We start from the raw sequence: 17,732 nt of genomic DNA, 5'->3' as shown, positions 1-17,732 counted from the left end.
CTCTCTCTCTCTCTCTCTCTCTCTCACAGGGCACAAAATCAAATCTCTCAGGGCCAAAGTGCATGTCACATTAAATATTTTATTTATTCAAATACAATCACATGTAATATTGTGTTTTTTAATAGCAGCCGCAGGGGAGGGGGAAACCAGGATGAGGACCACGGCCCACAAGGAGGAGGAATTTAACCCTTTGTCCTCCATGGCACAATGCCGATGAGTATCACACACACCCTTCCAAAAACACATACAACATTGCACAGGGAGGAAAGCTGCTATTGGCTATGAATTGTGTCCTTCCTGAAATGCAGAACAACAACTTGGAGGAACTACTACAGGCCAAACAGGCAGAGAAGGGTATGTGAGCAAAAAGAACTGGGGATTCTCCAAACCAATTCTGGGAGGACGATCAAGCTCCCATGTTGTGTGCTTTGTGGAGAATCCCAAGAGACAAAGCTCACTGTGTTTGCCCCTGGGGATGGCTGCTCAAGATATTAAAGCAGAAGTCTGCCTACTGCAGAAAACAGGAGAATAAAGTGAAACAGAGCAGTAATTTCCAAACTGTGGGCTATGGCTTATGGTTGTGCCCCAGGAACAGCCATTTCAACAAAAGGCTCCTGTGAGCTTGGAGTACCCACCCGCAGGGTAGGTTCTTCCCCTGCATCGCTGAGGACTGGTCATCCTTACTCTTACATACTCTCACAGTAAACCGGTGAAGTGTTTAAGAGTTAACGCAGCCTATCCCAACCTAGCGCCCTCCAGATGTGTTGGACTCCATGTTCTATATATTTTAAATTGTTTTATTGTGTGCTGTTTGGTTTTAATTTTTGTGAACCACCCAGAGAGCTTCAGCTACTGGGCAGTATAGAAATGAAATAAAATAAACACCCATAATTCCCAGCCAGCATGGCTATACTGGCTGGGAATTATAGGAGTTGGAGTCCAACACATCTGGAGGGCGCTAGGTTGGGGAAGGCTGGTTAATGTGTTGCTCTAATTTCCATTCAGATTTCTGACTTAAAGGTGGTCTGAAATTAGTGATCTTTGCCTGATCTCCTTGCTTGCCTAACCTCCCTTCTCCTCTCCCACCGCTGTTTGGCCATGTCATTTCCTTTGCTCCTTGGATCTTCCGTTCCTATGGAAGGCCCCTGCCTTGATGGCCTGGAACATCCTTCCCTGTCCTGGTACCTCCAGATGTTTTGACCTACAACTCCAAACATCCATGACCATTGGCCATGCTGACTGGGGATGATGTGAGTTGTAGTCCCAAACATGTGGAGGGATCCAGGTTAGGGAAGGATAGCTTACAATGTTACCTAGCTTCAAGGTTATAACAAGCCAAGACTTAGGATCTTCCTTTCATTAGTGTGTTTTGAATTAATGAGGCAAAAATGACAAAAAAAGAAACTAGATACTTGGGGGCAAAGGTTCATTTAAAAAAAAAAATTGGCAGGGCTCCTGTACATATAAAAGCCTAATGACAGCCACAATTCAACGAACACAGTCATGGGAGAGGCTTTAACAATTTCTGCTGCCTGTCATGCTGCTTTGAAAGGCAAAACAGCTCTACTAATGTTTACTATTTTTACACCTACAGAGCGGCTTCTATATTTCTTTGGGGCAGAGGGGATTATTTCAAAGTATGGCAGTGAAAGGGAATCTCCAACTCGGCCCGAGTTTTTCCTGTCGCTTCTTATATACTTCCACCACTACTGGTCTGAAGGTGGAAGATTCTGAAGTAGCCTTCCTCAACCTGGTACCCTCCAGATGTGTTGAACTTTACCTCCCATCTTCCCCAGCCACTGGTCAGGGGTGATGGGAATTGTAGTTCAACACATCTGGAGGGTAAAGAAGAAGCTACCTAGGGGGAAAAAACATTTTTGTAGGGCTCTTCTGCCTTTGAAAGATGTCTGAGGCAAACATTCAGCAGGTGTCATCACCACCTTGAGTATTGGGGATTTTACTTTAGACTCAGGCTGCCTGAATATATGCAGAAAAAAGGGCAGATTCTCTCCCCAGAGAATGAGGCCGAAAGGAAAGTGAAAATCTGTTCACCTGTCTCTGCATCAGAAAACACCACACGATCCTCTTCCACGTCCAGGGACACCGAGATCTTCTTGGGCTGCAGCCTCGGGTACAAAATGGTCTTCTTTGGGGAAATCAGAGCTGAGACTTCCCAAGATGAGCTATATCCATAACTAAAACTGTTCTGCTCCAGAACCCAGAGCCCCTTGTCAGGATTAAGGCTGATTTCTCCCTTCCTTTGGACAGACTCTCGTGCCACCCCCACGGCCCACTGCCCCTCCAGATTCAGTTCCACCACCCACCCATGTCTTCCTGAACGGAATCTTTCACAACCCAGCACACATGTCTCCTTATCGAATCTCTCAGCCTTGTCAGGCCGGTTCTGCCACCTGTCTTTTATCACCGTCTTCCAGTCCCAAGATAGAACGAGACAGGGGTGCACCGTCTCTGGATCCAGAGTTATGTTCACTGCAAGACAGAGAGAGAAAGAGAAATAGGAAGCAGGATGGTAACTGGGCAGGGAGGCAGCATTAGAGGCTGGAGAACAATTCAAGAAGCCTCCCGCCTCCCAGCATCTCCTGAATCCGATCAGGAGACTCAGCAAAGGGCAGAAAAGGTCACTCCCTCAAGCAGAGGCAGGCTGAGGACAGAAAGCACCAGCTGATTCAGGCCCCTGGGGCCCAGATATTGAGCTACTTGGAGCTCTCACATCCCTGATAAATCCGATACTTGTCTTAATAAAGTCAATGACTTACAGTGCAGTCCTACTGGGTGCGGAATGGAGATCTGAAGGAGGACGATCCGCTTCATCCAAAGCCCTGCCTGACTCATGCCAGCAGGGCAGAAGTGAGGGAGGACCAGTGTTTTTGCTTCCGTTTCTCTCCCCAGCTGTATTCTCCCCCACCATGAATTCCCTCCCATTGAAACAGATGGGAGGGAATGAATCTACACCAGCTCCAGGGTTGGTGTTGATCTGCAGCTGCTGGTATGTCGTTTCCTCCCCCCGCCCCCCACATATGTTAGAGACAACCCGACTACAGAGGTTTTGTGGCAGCTGGGAGGGGGTTTTTTAGAGGTCAGATCTTCCCCTCTGAGAGCTTACCTCTTTCTTTGCCCTTAGAGGGGGAGATCAAATACATTTTATGACTCCTGGGATGCTCTCCCAGGGACTGCATCCTAACTCATCATCAGCGGCCCTTCTCCGTGAGCCCCTGCAGAAGGAAGTAAGGCGGGTGGCTACTAGGAGGAGGGCTTTTTCTGTTGTGGCACCCCGGCTCTGGAATGAGCTCCCTAGTGAGGTTCGCCTGGCGCCTACATTGTACTCCTTTCGGCGCCAGGTGAAGACCTTTTTATTTTCCCAGGCATTTTAGCTTTCTAAATTTTTATCTTTGCTGTTTTAAATCTGTATTTTAAACTCCTGCACTGCTGCTAAGTTTTATTGTGGTTGTATTGTTATATTGTGGTTTTAATGTTCTATATATTTTAAATTGTTTTATTGTGTGTTGTTTGGTTTTAGTTTTTGTGAACCGCCCAGAGAGCTTCGGCTATTGGGCGGTATAGAAATGAAATAAATAAATAAATAAATAAATAAACTCGAGTGTATTTCTCAGCAGTTAAGAAAATAGCCACCAACTCATTGGGTGGCCAAAGTATGATTTCAGATGGGCATTTATCTGCTCAGCCACACTCTTAGCCCCTACACCACCTCAGTTCTCATCCACCCACTATGCCTGCAGTTTATATACTCTGCTTAGCCAGTCACTGCTAGACTCTGTCTTTTATCAGAGCAGCATTGTATCAAACTTTCCGCCTAATGGAGTCTTATTAAAGACCAGAACAAGGGATGACTGTTCCTTACAGATACTTACCTATGGGTAGAGCTTGCTCCAAAGACTCTGTTGTGGGGAAAAGAGGGCAACAAATTTACGCAGACCACTGCACATATTTCAGTGTGCCATATCCTGTACCCTCCCCCCCATAATTCACTTATCTAAGACTACAAATCCCATCAGCCCCTACAAGCATCACAAATGGTCAAGGGTGACAGGTGCCATTGTCCAAAACCTCAGGAGGGTGCTAGGGCTGGGGAAGGCTGGTATCCAGGATAATGCGGAGGATGATACAAAGTCCCCTCATTGGTTTGTTCCCAGTACCTTTAAAACTCTTGACCCACTTTTCCAGAGCTGAGCTTTTCTTGGTACATTTGTTGAGGGCCTTTTCCAGTCTCAGAGGAAGTTCCACCAGCTGGCTGCCTTGCATTGCCTCATACCTGGAAAGGAAAACAGTGAAGATTTAGGAAATGGGTAAAGAACCTGGTTATCTGGTACGGGCAAGCTGAGACTTTACTTGAGAGTAAATCTCATAAAGAGGTGCCTGAGCCTGCCATTTTGAGGCTGGAGCAAGTCCTGGCATGCAGCTTCTATTTTAGCCAAAATTCTCTCCTGGGTGAGGAGAGATCTGGATCTGCAGACTAAATTTCACTTTAGAACAGGGAGAGGAAATGTGTGGCCCTCCAGGTGTTGTTAGACCACAACTCCCAGCATCCATCACCACTGGCAGAGCTGGCAAGGGCTGAAAGGAGCCCCAGACCAACATGCGGAATGCCACAGGTTTAGAACATAAGAGTCCTGATTGATCAGAGCAAAGCCCTATCTAGTCCAGTATTCTGTTCACACAGTGGTCAAACAGATGCCCCAATGAGTGCATCAGCACCTTCCCGCCCAGGATCCCCAGCAGCTGGAATTCATAGAATCATAGAACAGTAGGGTTGGAAGGGGCCTATAAGACCATCAAGTCCAACCCTCTGCTCAATGCAGGGGCATGCTACATCTGATAGTGGAGGTAATATATAGCCATCAGGACTAGTAGCCTTATTCGCCATGAATTTGTCTAATCCCCCTTTAAAGCCGTCCAGGTTGATGGGCATCACTATATCTTGTGGTACTGAATTCCATTGTTTAGCTCTACTCTGTGCTGTGTGAAGAAGTAAGGAGTGAAATTGGATTAGAAAGAAGGGTTTTATCTTTCTGTTCCAGGCATCAGATTTGCTCTGCCTACATAACCCTCCGCTTTAGTGGTCTCTGAATAAGGAGGTGCAAAACAGAAAAGAAAAAAAAGATGTAGAGGTGTAGAAGCTCTAGCCAGTTGGAGTAGACGGCCCTGAGGTTGAGGGACCAACGGTCCAACTTGGTACAAGGTAGCTTCCCAAGTTCGTGCTCTTGATTATTGAAAGCACTTGAACGGTAGCCAAATTGTCAGGGTAAGACAAAGTTTTTCTCTCCCTTCCCAGAATATGAAGGATTCTTATGTCACGGGGGTAGGCCAGCCTTCCCCAACCCAGCCCCCTCCAAATGTGTGGGACTACAACTCCCATCATCCCCAGTTGGCATGGCCCATGGCTGTGATCTTGGATACTGACCCACTGAAGGCTGTTATTTGAGGCTGACGGCACCCAATGAAGATTGGGACTCTGCACCGCAGAAACATGGTGGGTTTAGCTCAAGAAGTGGGACTAAAGCTCTTTCACAGGAGGTGAATCAGGGAAAGAAAGAGAGAGATGAGAAAGAGCCACATACCTGCTCAAGGTGCTTTTGATGTCCTGGGGGGAGGGAAGAGGTGTGGGGGGTCAGCTACTCAGTCAGAACACAAACTGGACATTATCTTGTTCCAATGGCAACTCATTTGGGAAAAATAATTTTCATATTCCGGACAGAAACTTTGTTTATTACCAGTCTTAGGATTCACAGAGGTCTCTCTTCTCTGTGCAAGGACCTTTTGCTTTCCTACCTGAAGGAACTTCCTCGCTGGCTGCTGACACTTCCTCTCCATCTCTGCAATCAGCTCACTGAGGCCAGAGACCTCCTTCAAGAGCCTGGCAACATCTTCTTTCTGCCGCTCTTCAAACTCTGTCTCCAGATCTCCCAGATGGGCCAGCCAGGAGCTCTTTTTCTCCTCCAGGAACTGCTGCACTTCCTCAAAGGCAGACATGCTCTTCTTCCTCTCCCTTTCCAGCTGGGCCTGGGAAGAAGACACACCCAGGCAGAAATTGGGGAGGTGCCAGGTCCTTTCAGGAAGGGGTCCACAGAGTTTGACTGGCCTTGATAGCCAGCCCAAAATCTGTGCCCTGGGAAGAGGGACAGCCTCTATTTGACACCAGATCAAACTTTGGAGGCAAGAGCCCATGAAGCTCAGGAGAAGATCAAAGAAGATTCCCCCCTGCTTGGTTACCCTCCCCAATCCAAACTCAGAAGAGCTCTTCCATAGAATCAGAGAGTTGGAAAGGATCTTGGAAATCATTTAGCCCAACCCCATGCTGAATGCAGAATGTCATCACGGCATCCCTGTCAGATGGCTGTCCAACCTCTGCTTAAATACCTCCAAAGAAGGACAGCCCACCACTCCTGAGGCAATCTGTTCCACTGCCACACAACTCTCACTCTTAGGACATTGTTCCTAATGTTTAGTTCGGGGGTAGGCAATGTGGTGCCTCTGGGCACCAATGCACCCCCAAGACCCCTTCCTTGGGTGCCCACTGAGCCACTGCCCTCCTCTCAACTTTTATTTATCAAACTTTTTGTATTTTCTTACTGGCAGCTGGGATTGCTTCCAAGTGAAGCAGGAGCCTCTAGCTGCTGCCGTCTTAATTTCCCATGAATGCCTCTAAGCAGGTTATTTGTCTTTTGTGACTAGCCAGCCCACCCATGGCAGCCATTTTATGGTTGCGCCCAGGACAGTTTCTCAAACTTCCAAATTTGCCCACAGGCCCAAAAAGTCACCTACCCCTGGTGTAGCTGAAACCATGTTCCCCGGCAACATCTCCCCATTGGTTCTAGTCCTGGTCTCTGTAGTAACAGAGAACAAGTCTGCTCCACCTTCTGCATGACAAAGAAGTGGTGCAGCCAGGTAATTTTCGATCCTGGACTTAAAGCCCACCCCCCTTAAGATGCTCATGTGCATTGTTTCTTTTGTAAAGTGTACAATTAACATTTCTCTGCCCCCCACCCATACTCCGCCATTCCAGGATTTACAACTGCTTAAGAACATAAGAAGAGCCCTGCTGGATCAGACCAAGGGTCCATCTAGCCCAGCATTCTATTCACACAGTGGCCAACCAGCTGTCTGTGGGAAACCCAAAAGCAGGACATGAGTGCAACAGCACCCTCCCAGCCATGTTCCCCAGCAACTGGTGTACACAGGCTCACTGCTTATGCATTCCTGATATGTTATATAGAGGAAAAAAAACCTGTTTGCCATCCCTGATATAAAGAAGAAATATCTGAGCATGTGCAGTTTCACATTTTAAACCCACTTAAATCATAGCACCATCATGACTACAGGAATAAAGTGGGAGTTTGTTCCTGCTGCTCTGATGCTAATCAGGTTTACTTGGGAATAAGCACCATTTTGTTGTAGGAAAGGTTAAAGTTTTTTAACTTTTTTTTTTAAAAAAAGAAAGTGCATCTGTAACCATGTGCATGCCCAGCCATCTGCCCCCAGACTATAACATGTTAAAAAAAATAAGTAGAAAGAAAGGATGCTGCAGAACCAAGCGTGAAGCTCATCCTTTTCCTCGCTCCTTCCCAGCACTCATCAGTGCTAAACGCTCAGCCTGCCGCTGTCCTTCACCCAGTCATCCCTGCTCCCTCCAACCAGAGCTGATTGAAGTGGGGGAGCGAGCCACAGCAGGCAGCAAACATGGCAAACACTTCTCACTGCCCTAAAGCTGCTGAAGAGGGAAGAGGACAATGCAGAGGAGGGCAAGGGAATCTTCTGTGTGGCACTGCGCTTTGGAGAGTGCCTCCAAAGCACAGCATCGTGCAGATTTATGTATTTTATTTATTTTTATTATTACATTTCTATCGCACATTTTTCCTCTTGCAAGGAAGCCAAGGCGGCTCACATAGTCTTCCACTTCTCCATATTATCCTCACAACAACCCTGTGAGGCAGATTGTTGTATAATTACAACAAATTATAAAAACGATACATTATTATAAAAAGCACAGCATTAGGATAGGCTTATGGTTGTGAAAAGCCAGGGCCCCTATGAGGAAAGTTTTGCAATGTCTGGGAATGTTTAGCTTAGAAAAAATGGTGAATAAGGGGAGACAGGAAAGAGATGTACAAAATTATGCATAATGTGGAGAAAGTGGACATGGAGCTGTTTTTCTCCCTCCCTCATAACACTAGAATCCAGGGTCATCCCCTGAAGCTAAATGGAAATTCAGGACAGATAAAAGGAAGGACACAGCGTAGAGTTAAACTATGGGATTCGCTTCCACAAGATGTAGGGATAGCCACAACTTTGGATGATTTTAAAAGTGGATTGGACAAATTCATGGAGGAGAAGGCTCTCAATGGCTGCTAGTCCTGATGGCTATATGCTATCCCCAGTACCAGAGGCAGTGAGCCTATGTACACCAGTTGCTGGGGAACAAGGGTAGAAGAGTGCTATTGCACTCATGTCCTGCTTGTGGATTTCTTGTGGGCAGCTGGTTGGCCATTGTGTGAACAAGATGCTGGACTAGATGGATCCTTGGTCTGAACCAGCATAGCTCTTCTTATTTAAACCCCCCCCCCCCCACACACACACACACACGCCATCAGCTTGGGCTGGAACGTGTTGGGAATGACAGTAGCAGCTCTGGTGTCTAGCCATGCAAGTCACTGGGAAACGGGAGGAGGCAGCTGGCATACTTAGGACTGGCATGAGCTAGGAAGAAAGGTGTGTGTGTGTGTGTGTGTGTAGGGGGGGTGGGTACAGCTCAAAGGCTGGCTGCTGCTGGTGATTATCTGTCATACTCGCTAGAGGGGAAAGAGTCTGGTAAGCAGTTCTGTGGATTCCTCCTTCAGGATTAGTCAAAGGAAACAACTAAACTAGACTCCTGTGACTGCCACAGTGAATCAGCCTGGGACTTAATGGTTGATTGTGCCTTGTGGGTGCTCAAGAGAGAACACTTTCGGTGGAACTCTTAGCTACAATTGCTCTGAGTGGGACATGTGCATTGGATGCATTGCAAGCCATGTCTTTCTGAATTTTATTTTAACAGCCAATTATAACCTTCGCTGATCAAGGCCTAAGAGGTCTACCTGGCGACACACAGCCACACCATCTTAGCAGCAAGAGACACCTACCAGACACATCTGGCCTCTCCGCACTTCAGCATGTTTGTGATCTATAAGCTCCTGTCTCTTTTTCTTCAAGGACTGCAGCTGGGCCTGGATTTTTCCTGCAGAAACAGTAGAGTTTTTACTCTGTTGGGGTGGGGGAGTGGGACTGGAGCTCATCTAATACCCATTAGAGAGGCCTTTTGAAGCTCATATCTGATTTGGCAAACAGAAGGATAAGAGTCCTTTCCAGTTTCAGAACATCCCACAATTTGCTGAGGAACCTTGTAAAAAAAAAAAAAAAAAACAGCAACAACCAGGGAGCTGCTTTGTGACTTGTCCCTTTATCTTGTCCTCTGTCTCCACTTAGCAATATTTGAGGAGTGAAGGAGCTTAGTCAAAATGGATCACCAGCAAGTCCTACAACCACAAGCAGTGCTCCCTCAGTAATCCTTTTTGGGCTTGAGCTTAAAACTGACGGGGGAAGAAGCTGGTATTTTTGGGGGCGCCAAATGTGGCATAGCAGCTCCCAGTGGCTGATCACTAGAAGTTCTACAGCAGCGCTGGAGAACCCCTGGCCCACGGGCTCTGCAATCTGGCCTACAGAACCTCCTGGGGTTCCTCCAGGGGGCAGTATTTGCTCTCCCCCCTGGAGGGAATCCCTTCTGCTGTCCAGCGCTGAGAAGAGCAGCTGACAAATCTTCCTTTGCCGCATACACTCCTCTCAGCGCTGGCCACGTCCATTAACACACTGCTTGGCACCTCCATCAAGAAGACAAATCTACAGAAAACCCTCCAAAAAGAAACCCAGCTTATTTCCCATCAGCATGCCCCTAGTCATTATTAGGTGAAAGACTTTATTTACTTATTTATTTAAAATATTTCTTGGCTGCCTTTCAGAGCAGAAGCCCTTTCAAGGCGGCTTGCAGCAGTAAAATACATAAAAACAGTTAAAATATTAAAAGTGATAAAAACATAAACAATAAAAGCCAACAATAAAACCAGCAACAATGTTAACAGCAGTAACAGCAACAATAGCAGTCATATTAAGAGAAGGCCAAGGTAAAATAATATGTTTTCAGGGCCTTCTTAAAAGTCTGCAGTGACAGAGGATTGCAGACCTCCGATGGCAGCTTGTTCAAAAAGTGTGGGGCCACTACAGAGAAGGCCCTCTCACATGTGATCACCCACTTGCCTGCTCTAATGGGTGGGCAAATGAGAAGAGCCTCTCTTTCTGATCTTAAAGTGCAGGCAGGCTGATATGGGTGAAAGTGGTCCTTCAAGTAACTTGGTCGCAAACTGTTTATGGCTTTAAAGGTCAAAACCAGCACTATGAACTGGGCTCAGAAACGTACCAGTAATAATAGCTTGAATATGGTAGACATGGGGTCCCCCATCACCACCACCAAGAATCTGTATTGGGACCAGCGTTTCTGAACCTGTTCATAAATGATCTGGCTGGGTAAAACATGCAAAGATTGTAAAGAGTTTCTACAGGATCTCACCAAACTAGGTGAACGGGCAATAAAATGGCAAATGTGCTTTAATGTAAGCAACGTAATATAAGAACATAAGAGCCCTGTCAGGCCACGGGTCCATCTAGTCCAGCATTCTGTTCACACAGTGACCAACCAGCTGCCCATGGGAAACCCACAAGCAGGACATGAGTGCAACAGCACCCTCCCGCCCATGTTCCCCAGCAAAAAGATGACAATTGGAATACCGTGTACAGTTCTGGTCATTCCATCTCAAAGGAGATTATTGTCGAGCTGGAAAAGGTGCAGAAAACAAGGCAACAAAAACAATCAGGCAGTGGAGCAACTCCCCTGTCAGGAGAGGTTATAACATTTGGACCTTTTTAGTTTCAAAAAAAGGTGAGTAGGGATGGTGGGAGGGGAAAGATGAGGCTTATAAAATCATGGAGAAAGTGGACAGAGTTTTTCTCCCTCTCCGACAGCATCAGAATCTGGAGTCAACCAATGAAGCTAACTGGCAGGATAGACAAAAGGACTTTTTCACACAGCACGTAGTTAAGCTGTTGGCAACACATGGTCCACGTGCAGCCCCTGCTGCCCCCCTTCCACTCCTATTTTTTTCTTTAATAAAAGGGGAAAGGGAAAAAAAGCAGTTTACCCCTGAAATTCATTCTTAGCTATGGAGATTTAGAATGGACACATTTCATTTGTGTTCCCCCTTTTTTCATAGCACAGGGCGAAGGGAGTGGGGCCCACGGCAGGTGATTTGGGGGGGTGGGGTGGAATTGTCCCCTGGACTACCCTAAGTAGCCCACCCCGACATAGTCATGGATCACTGCCTTGTTGTGGCGAAGGGGCTTGCGTAACTCAGTGAAGTCATAAGCTATGCCGTGCAGGGCCACCCAAGACGGACAGGTCATGGCAGAGAGTTCTGACAAAATGTGGTCCACTGGAGAAGGAAATGGCAACCCACTCCAGTATTCTTGCCAAGAAAACCCCATGGAACGTATCACAAGGCTAAAAGAGATGACGCCGGAAGATGAGCCCCTCAGGTCGGAAGGGGTCCAATATACTACTGGGGAAGAGCAGAGGGTATTTCCAAGTAGCGCCAGAAAGAGTGAAGCGGCTGGGACAAAGCCGAAAGGACACTCAGCTGTGCATGTGTCTGGTGGTGAAAAGAAAATTCGATGCTGTAAAGAACAATATTGTTTAGGAACCTGGAATGTCAGATCAATGAATCAAGGTAAGCTGGAGGTGGTCAAACATGAGATGGCAAGATTGAACATCGACATCTTGGGAATCAGCGAATTAAAATGGACAGGCATGGGCGAATTTAATTCAGGTGACCATCATATCTACTACTGTGGGCAAGAATCCCTTAGAAGAAATGGAGTAGCACTCATAGTCAACAAAAGGGTGGGAAAAGCAGTACTGGGGTACAATCTTAAAAACGATAGAATGATCTCAGTACGAATCCAAGGCAAACCATTCAACATCACAGTAATTCAAGTCTATGCCCTAACCACTGATGCCAAAGAAGCTGAGGTTGATCGGTTCTGTGAAGACCTACAACACCTTCTAGAACTAACACCAAAAAAATATGTCCTCTTCATCATAGGGGATTGGAATGCTAAAGTAGGAAGCCAAGAAATCACCGGGATAACAGGCAGGCATGGCCTTGGTGTACAAAATGAAGCAGGACAAAAGCTAATAGAGTTTTGCCAAGAGAACATGCTGATCATAGCAAACACTCTTTTCCAACAGCACAACAGATGACTCTACACATGGACATCACCAGATGGTCAATATCAAAATCAGATTGATTATGTTCTTTGCAGCCAAAGATGGAGAAGCTCTATACAGTCAGTAAAAACAAGACCTGGAGCTGACTGTGGCTCAGATCATGAGCTTCTTGTTGCAAAATTTCGGCTTAACTTGAAGAACGTAGGGAAAACCACTAAACCATTCAGGTATGACCTAAATCATATCCCTTATGAATATACAGTAGAGGTGAGGAATAAATTTCAGGGATTAGACCTGATAGACAGAGTGCCTGAGGAACTATGGACGGAGGTCCGTAACATTGTTCAGGAGGCAGCCATGAAATCCATCCCAAAGAAAAAGAAATGCAAGAAAGCCAAGTGGCTGTCTGATGAGGCTTTACAAGTAGCTGAGGAAAGAAGGGAAGCGAAAAGCAAGGGAGAAAGGGGAAGATATATCCAACTGAATGCAGAGTTCCAGAGAACAGCAAGGAGAGACAAGAAGGCCTTCTTAAATGAACAATGCAAAGAAATCGAGGAAAACAACAGAATGGGAAAGACTAGAGATCTCTTCAAGAAAATTGGAGACCTCAAGGGAACGTTTTGTGCAAAGACGGGCATGATAAAGGACCAAGAAGGCAGGGACCTAACAGAAGCAGATGAGATTAAGAAGAGGTGGAAAGAATACACAGAAGAACTATAGAGGAAAGATCTGAATGTCCCTGATAGCCATGAGAGTGCGGTCACTGAACTTGAGCCGGACATCCTCGAGAGTGAAGTCAAGTGGGCCTTAGGAAGCATTAGTAACAACAATGCTAGCGGAGATGCCAATATTTCAGCTGAGGTATTTAAAATCCTAAAAGATGATGCTGTTGAAGTGCTGCACTCAATATGCCAACAAATTTGGAACACTCAACAATGGCCGCAAGACTGGAAAAGGTCAGTTTACATTCCAATTCCAAAGAAGGGCAACGCCAAAGAGTGTTCAAACTACCGCACAATTGCGCTCATTTCACATGCCAGCAAGGTGATGCTCAAAATCCTACAAGCTAGGCTTCAGCAGTATGCGAACCGAGAACTACCGGAAGTACAAGCTGGGTTTCGAAGAGGCAGAGGAACTAGAGATCAAATCGCCAACATTTGCTGGATCATGGAGAAAGCAAGCGAATTCCAGAAAAACGTCTATTTCTGCTTCATTGACGACGCTAAAGCCTTTGATTGTGTGGATCACAACAAACTGTGGCAAATTCTTAAAGTAATGGGAGTACCAGACCACCTTACCTGTCTCCTGAGAAACCTGTACGAGGGTCAAGAAGCAACAGTAAGACCCAGACATGGAACAACCGAGTGGTTCAAAATTGGGAAAGGAGTACGACAAGGCTGCATATTGTCACCCTGCTTATTTAACTTATATGCAGAGTACATCATGAGAAACGCCAGGTTAGATGAATCACAGGTCGGAATTAAGATTGCGGGGAGAATTATCAACAACCTCCGATATGCAGACGATACCACCCTAATGGCAGAAAGCGAAGAGGATCTAAACAGCCTCTTGTTGAGGGTGAAAGAGGAGAGTGCAAAAGCTGGTTTGAAACTCAACATTAAAAAAACGAAGATCATGGCATCTGGCCCCATCACTTCCTGGCATATAGAAGGGGAAGAAATGGAAGCAGTGACAGATTTTACTTTCTTGTGCTCCAAGATCACCGCAGACGGTGACTGTAGCCATGAAATTAAAAGACGCTTGCTCCTTGGGAGGAAAGCTATGGCAAACCTAGACAGCATAGTAAGAAGCAGAGACATCACCTTGCCGACAAAGGTCCGTCTAATCAAAGCTATGGTTTTCCCAGTAGTAATGTATGGCTGTGAGAGCTGGACTATCAGGAAGGCTGAGCGCTGAAGAATTGATGCTTTCAAACTGTGGTGTTGGAGAAGACTCTTACGAGTCCCCTGGACTGCAAGGAGGTCCAATCAGTCCATCCTAAAGGAAATCAACCCTGAGTGCTCATTGGAAGGACAGATACTGAAGCTGAAGCTCAAATATTTTGGCCACCTAATGCGAAGAGAAAACTCCCTGGAAAAGACCCTGATGCTGGGAAAGACTGAAGGCAAAAGGAGAAGGGGACGGCAGAGGATGAGATGGCTAGATAGCATCACCGATGCAATGAATATGAACTTGAGCACACTCTGGGAGAGAGCGCGGGACAGGAAGGCCCGGCGTGCTATGGTCCATGGGGTCACGAAGAGTCGGACACGACTGAACGACTGAACAACAACATACAAGTTGTAGTGATGTCCACCAACCTGGACAGCTTTTAAAGGGAATTAGACGAATTCATGGAGTATAAGGCTATCAATGGATACTAGTCATGACGACTATATGCTTCCTCTGGGTTCAGTGGCACCATGCCTCCCAACATCAGTTGCTGTGGAACCAGTGTGGGAAAGGGGCCATTGTGCTCATCTCCTGCTTGTGGGCTTCCCATTGGGGCATCTGATTGGTCACTATGGGAACAAGATGCTGGACTAAATAAGCCTATGGTCAGATCAAGCAGGGCTCTTCTTAATCTTAGAACCTCCTTGTGGAAGAGTGTGCTGCATCCAGTCTCTGTGGACCCCTTGTACAGTCACAGATTTCAGTCCTGGCCTCAGACTGGGGGCAAAGGCCTTCTCCTGGTGACCCCACTTTGAGATTCAAGCCTCCTCCTCCATCCATATATCCCCATCTTGGGTTCTATTTCTTGGTTATTCTTAAAACACGACAGAAAATTGGGATATTGCAGCCTTCCCCAACCTGGTGCCCTCCAGATAGGTTGGACTACAACTCCCATTAGCCCCAGTCAGCATGGCCCTCTAGATGTGCCTGGGCAGTCATACTGGCTGGGCTGTCAGGAGTTGTAGTCCAACACATCCGGAGGGCGCTGGGTTGGGGGAGGCTGGGATAATGGCATTTAAATCTATAAATACCCATCTGTCAATGTCCTCTCTTACCTTGTACTCTTGGAAAGCCTCCTCCAAAGGAAGCACATTGTGAGTTTGATGCTCCTTGGATCTGTCGCACACCACACAGATGGAGACGATCATCCTTGCAGAAGAGTTTCAAGGCCTCCTGGTGCTTCTTGCACTCTCCACTCTCACCTCCTGAAATTTCTTGACTATCCTTAAAAGGTTTGCCAGTTGTCGGTTTGGCCTGAAATCCCTTTGCTGAACAGTTTCCCTACACTGAGGGCAGGAAACGGCTCTGTCAGACTGCCCCCAGCACTGAGTGAGGCAGGCCTGGCAGAAATTGTGCCTGCACTCTATCATTACAGGGTCTCCGAAGTACTCCAGGCAGATGGCACAGTTTGCTTCATCGCAGAACTCCTTCATGAGATTCCCAGCTGCCATGCCTGTTTCGTCTCTCCTGAGGAGGAAATTAAGACGCTTATCTTTGTTTCCAGTTTCAAAAGGAGAGTGGAGTAGGGTGTCTGTTTCTTAAAATGTCTCAGGATGTAGGAGCAGGGCCAGCTCTAGGTTTTTGAGAGTCCTAGGGCAAGGCAACCTCAGCAGGCTCCCTCCCTCAGTGAGCCTACTTTCTCAACACCACTGTCACCAGCTGCTATTACTCCTCATCTTCTTTCTTGTCATTGCTCCCACAACACAATTGTTGTAGATCACAAGCTTAATATGAGCCAACAATGTGATGTGGCTGCAAAAAAGGCAAATGCTATTTTGGGCTGCATTTTGGGCTGTAGTTTGGGGGTGCTCTTGGATCCACAGTCACTTGAGGCACAGGTGAACTCAGTGGCACGGAGCACTTTTTATCAGCTTAGGCTGGTATACCAACTACGCCCTTATCTGGACAGAGATAGCCTAGCTACAGTTATCCATGCTCTGATAACTTCTCGTCTGGATTACTGCAATGCGTTATACGTGGGGCTGCCTTTGAAAACGGTCCGGAAACTTCAGCTGGTCCAAAATAGGGCAGCAAGATTGTTAACAGGGACTGGCCTGCGAGCTCATATTATGCCAGTACTTTTTCAGCTGCACTGGCTGCCAGTCCATTTCCAGGCCCGATTTAAAGTGCTGGTATTAACATTTAAAGCCCTTATTGGCTTGGGGCCAGGTTATCTGAAGGATTGCCTCCTCCCATATGTGCCTGCCCGGACCTTAAGATCATCCTCTTAATCATCCTCTTAAGATCATCCTGCCCTTCTCCGTGAACCCGCCAAAGTGAGGCGGGTGGCTACTAGGAGGAGGGCTTTTTCTGCTGTGACACCCCAGCTCTGGAATGAGCTCCCTAGTGAGGTTCGCCTGGCACCTACATTGTATTCCTTTCAGCGCCAGGTGAAGACCTTTTTATTTTCCCGGGCATTTTAGCTTTCTAAACTTTTAGCTTTGCTGTTTTAAAAATTTGTATTTTAAACTCCTGCACTGCTGCTAAGTTTTATTGTGGTTGTATTGTTATATTGTGGTTTTAATGTTCTATATATTTTAAATTGTTTTATTGTGTGTTGTACGGTTTTAATTTTTGTGAACCGCCCAGAGAGCTTCGGCTATTGGGTGATATAGAAATGAAATAAATAAAATAAAATAAAATTAATAGCATAGCTTCCAAATCCCGGGAAGTACTAATTCCCCTCTATTCAGCACTGGTTTGGCCTCATTTGGATTACTGTGTCCAGTTCTGGGCACTAGTTCTGGGCACTATTTTAAGAAGGATGCAGACAAGCACAGAGGGTTCAGAGGAGGGCAACAAAGATGATCAGGGGACTGGAAACAAAGCCCTATGAAGAGAGACTGAAAGAACTGGGCATGTTTAGCCTTGAGAAGACTGAGGGGAGATATGATAGCGCTCTTCAAGGACTTGAAAGGTTGTCACAGAGAGGAAGGCCGGGATCTCTTCTTGATCATCCCAGAGTGCAGGCCACAGAATAATGGGCTCAAGTGACAGGAAGCCAGATTCCGGCTGAACATCAGGAAAAACTTCCTGACTGTTAGAGCAATATGACAATGGAACCAATGACCTAGGGAGGTGGTGGGCTCTCCCACACTGGAGGCGTTGAAGACGAGGCTGGACAGCCATCTGTCAGGGATGCTCTGACTTGGATTCCTGCACTGAGCGGGGGGTTGGACTCGATGGCCTTGTAGGCCCCTTTCCAACCCTACTATTCTATGATTCTGTGAACATGCAGAGAGCCAGGCTGTAGCATCTACTGCTCCTCCTTCTCACTACCATCATTGTCTGGGCCAGAGCAAAAGGCAGGTGAACAAAGAGGCTGCAATGGTGAAGAGGAGGAGCAGCTCCAGGGGGCTCTTGTCAGTGAGCCCCTGCTGGGATGTGGGCCCTCGGCAGATGCCTGAGCATGCCTACCTTTGACACCAGTTCT

At 46.8% G+C, this 17,732-nt stretch overlaps 1 pseudogene across 1 annotated transcript; it reads right to left on the bottom strand.

Annotated features, from left to right (window-relative positions):
• Positions 1 to 66: 66 nt before the first annotated feature.
• Positions 67 to 15,750, bottom strand: LOC146355430 (zinc finger protein RFP-like; annotated as a pseudogene). The gene is made up of 6 exons (XR_014787112.1): positions 15,355 to 15,750; positions 9,156 to 9,239; positions 5,809 to 6,039; positions 4,176 to 4,291; positions 2,356 to 2,490; positions 67 to 745 (listed from the first exon to the last, which is right to left on the bottom strand). The product of XR_014787112.1 is annotated as a zinc finger protein RFP-like (transcript).
• Positions 15,751 to 17,732: the final 1,982 nt, after the last annotated feature.

The sequence above is a fragment of the Heloderma suspectum genome, chromosome 2 (genome assembly GCF_057233095.1).
Source record: "Heloderma suspectum isolate Gila_16-S chromosome 2, 16-S_ref, whole genome shotgun sequence".
Taxonomy (NCBI): Eukaryota; Metazoa; Chordata; class Lepidosauria; order Squamata; family Helodermatidae; genus Heloderma; species Heloderma suspectum.
Note: the sequence above shows the minus strand (reverse complement) of the source record. Positions and strands in the feature narration are given on the sequence as shown.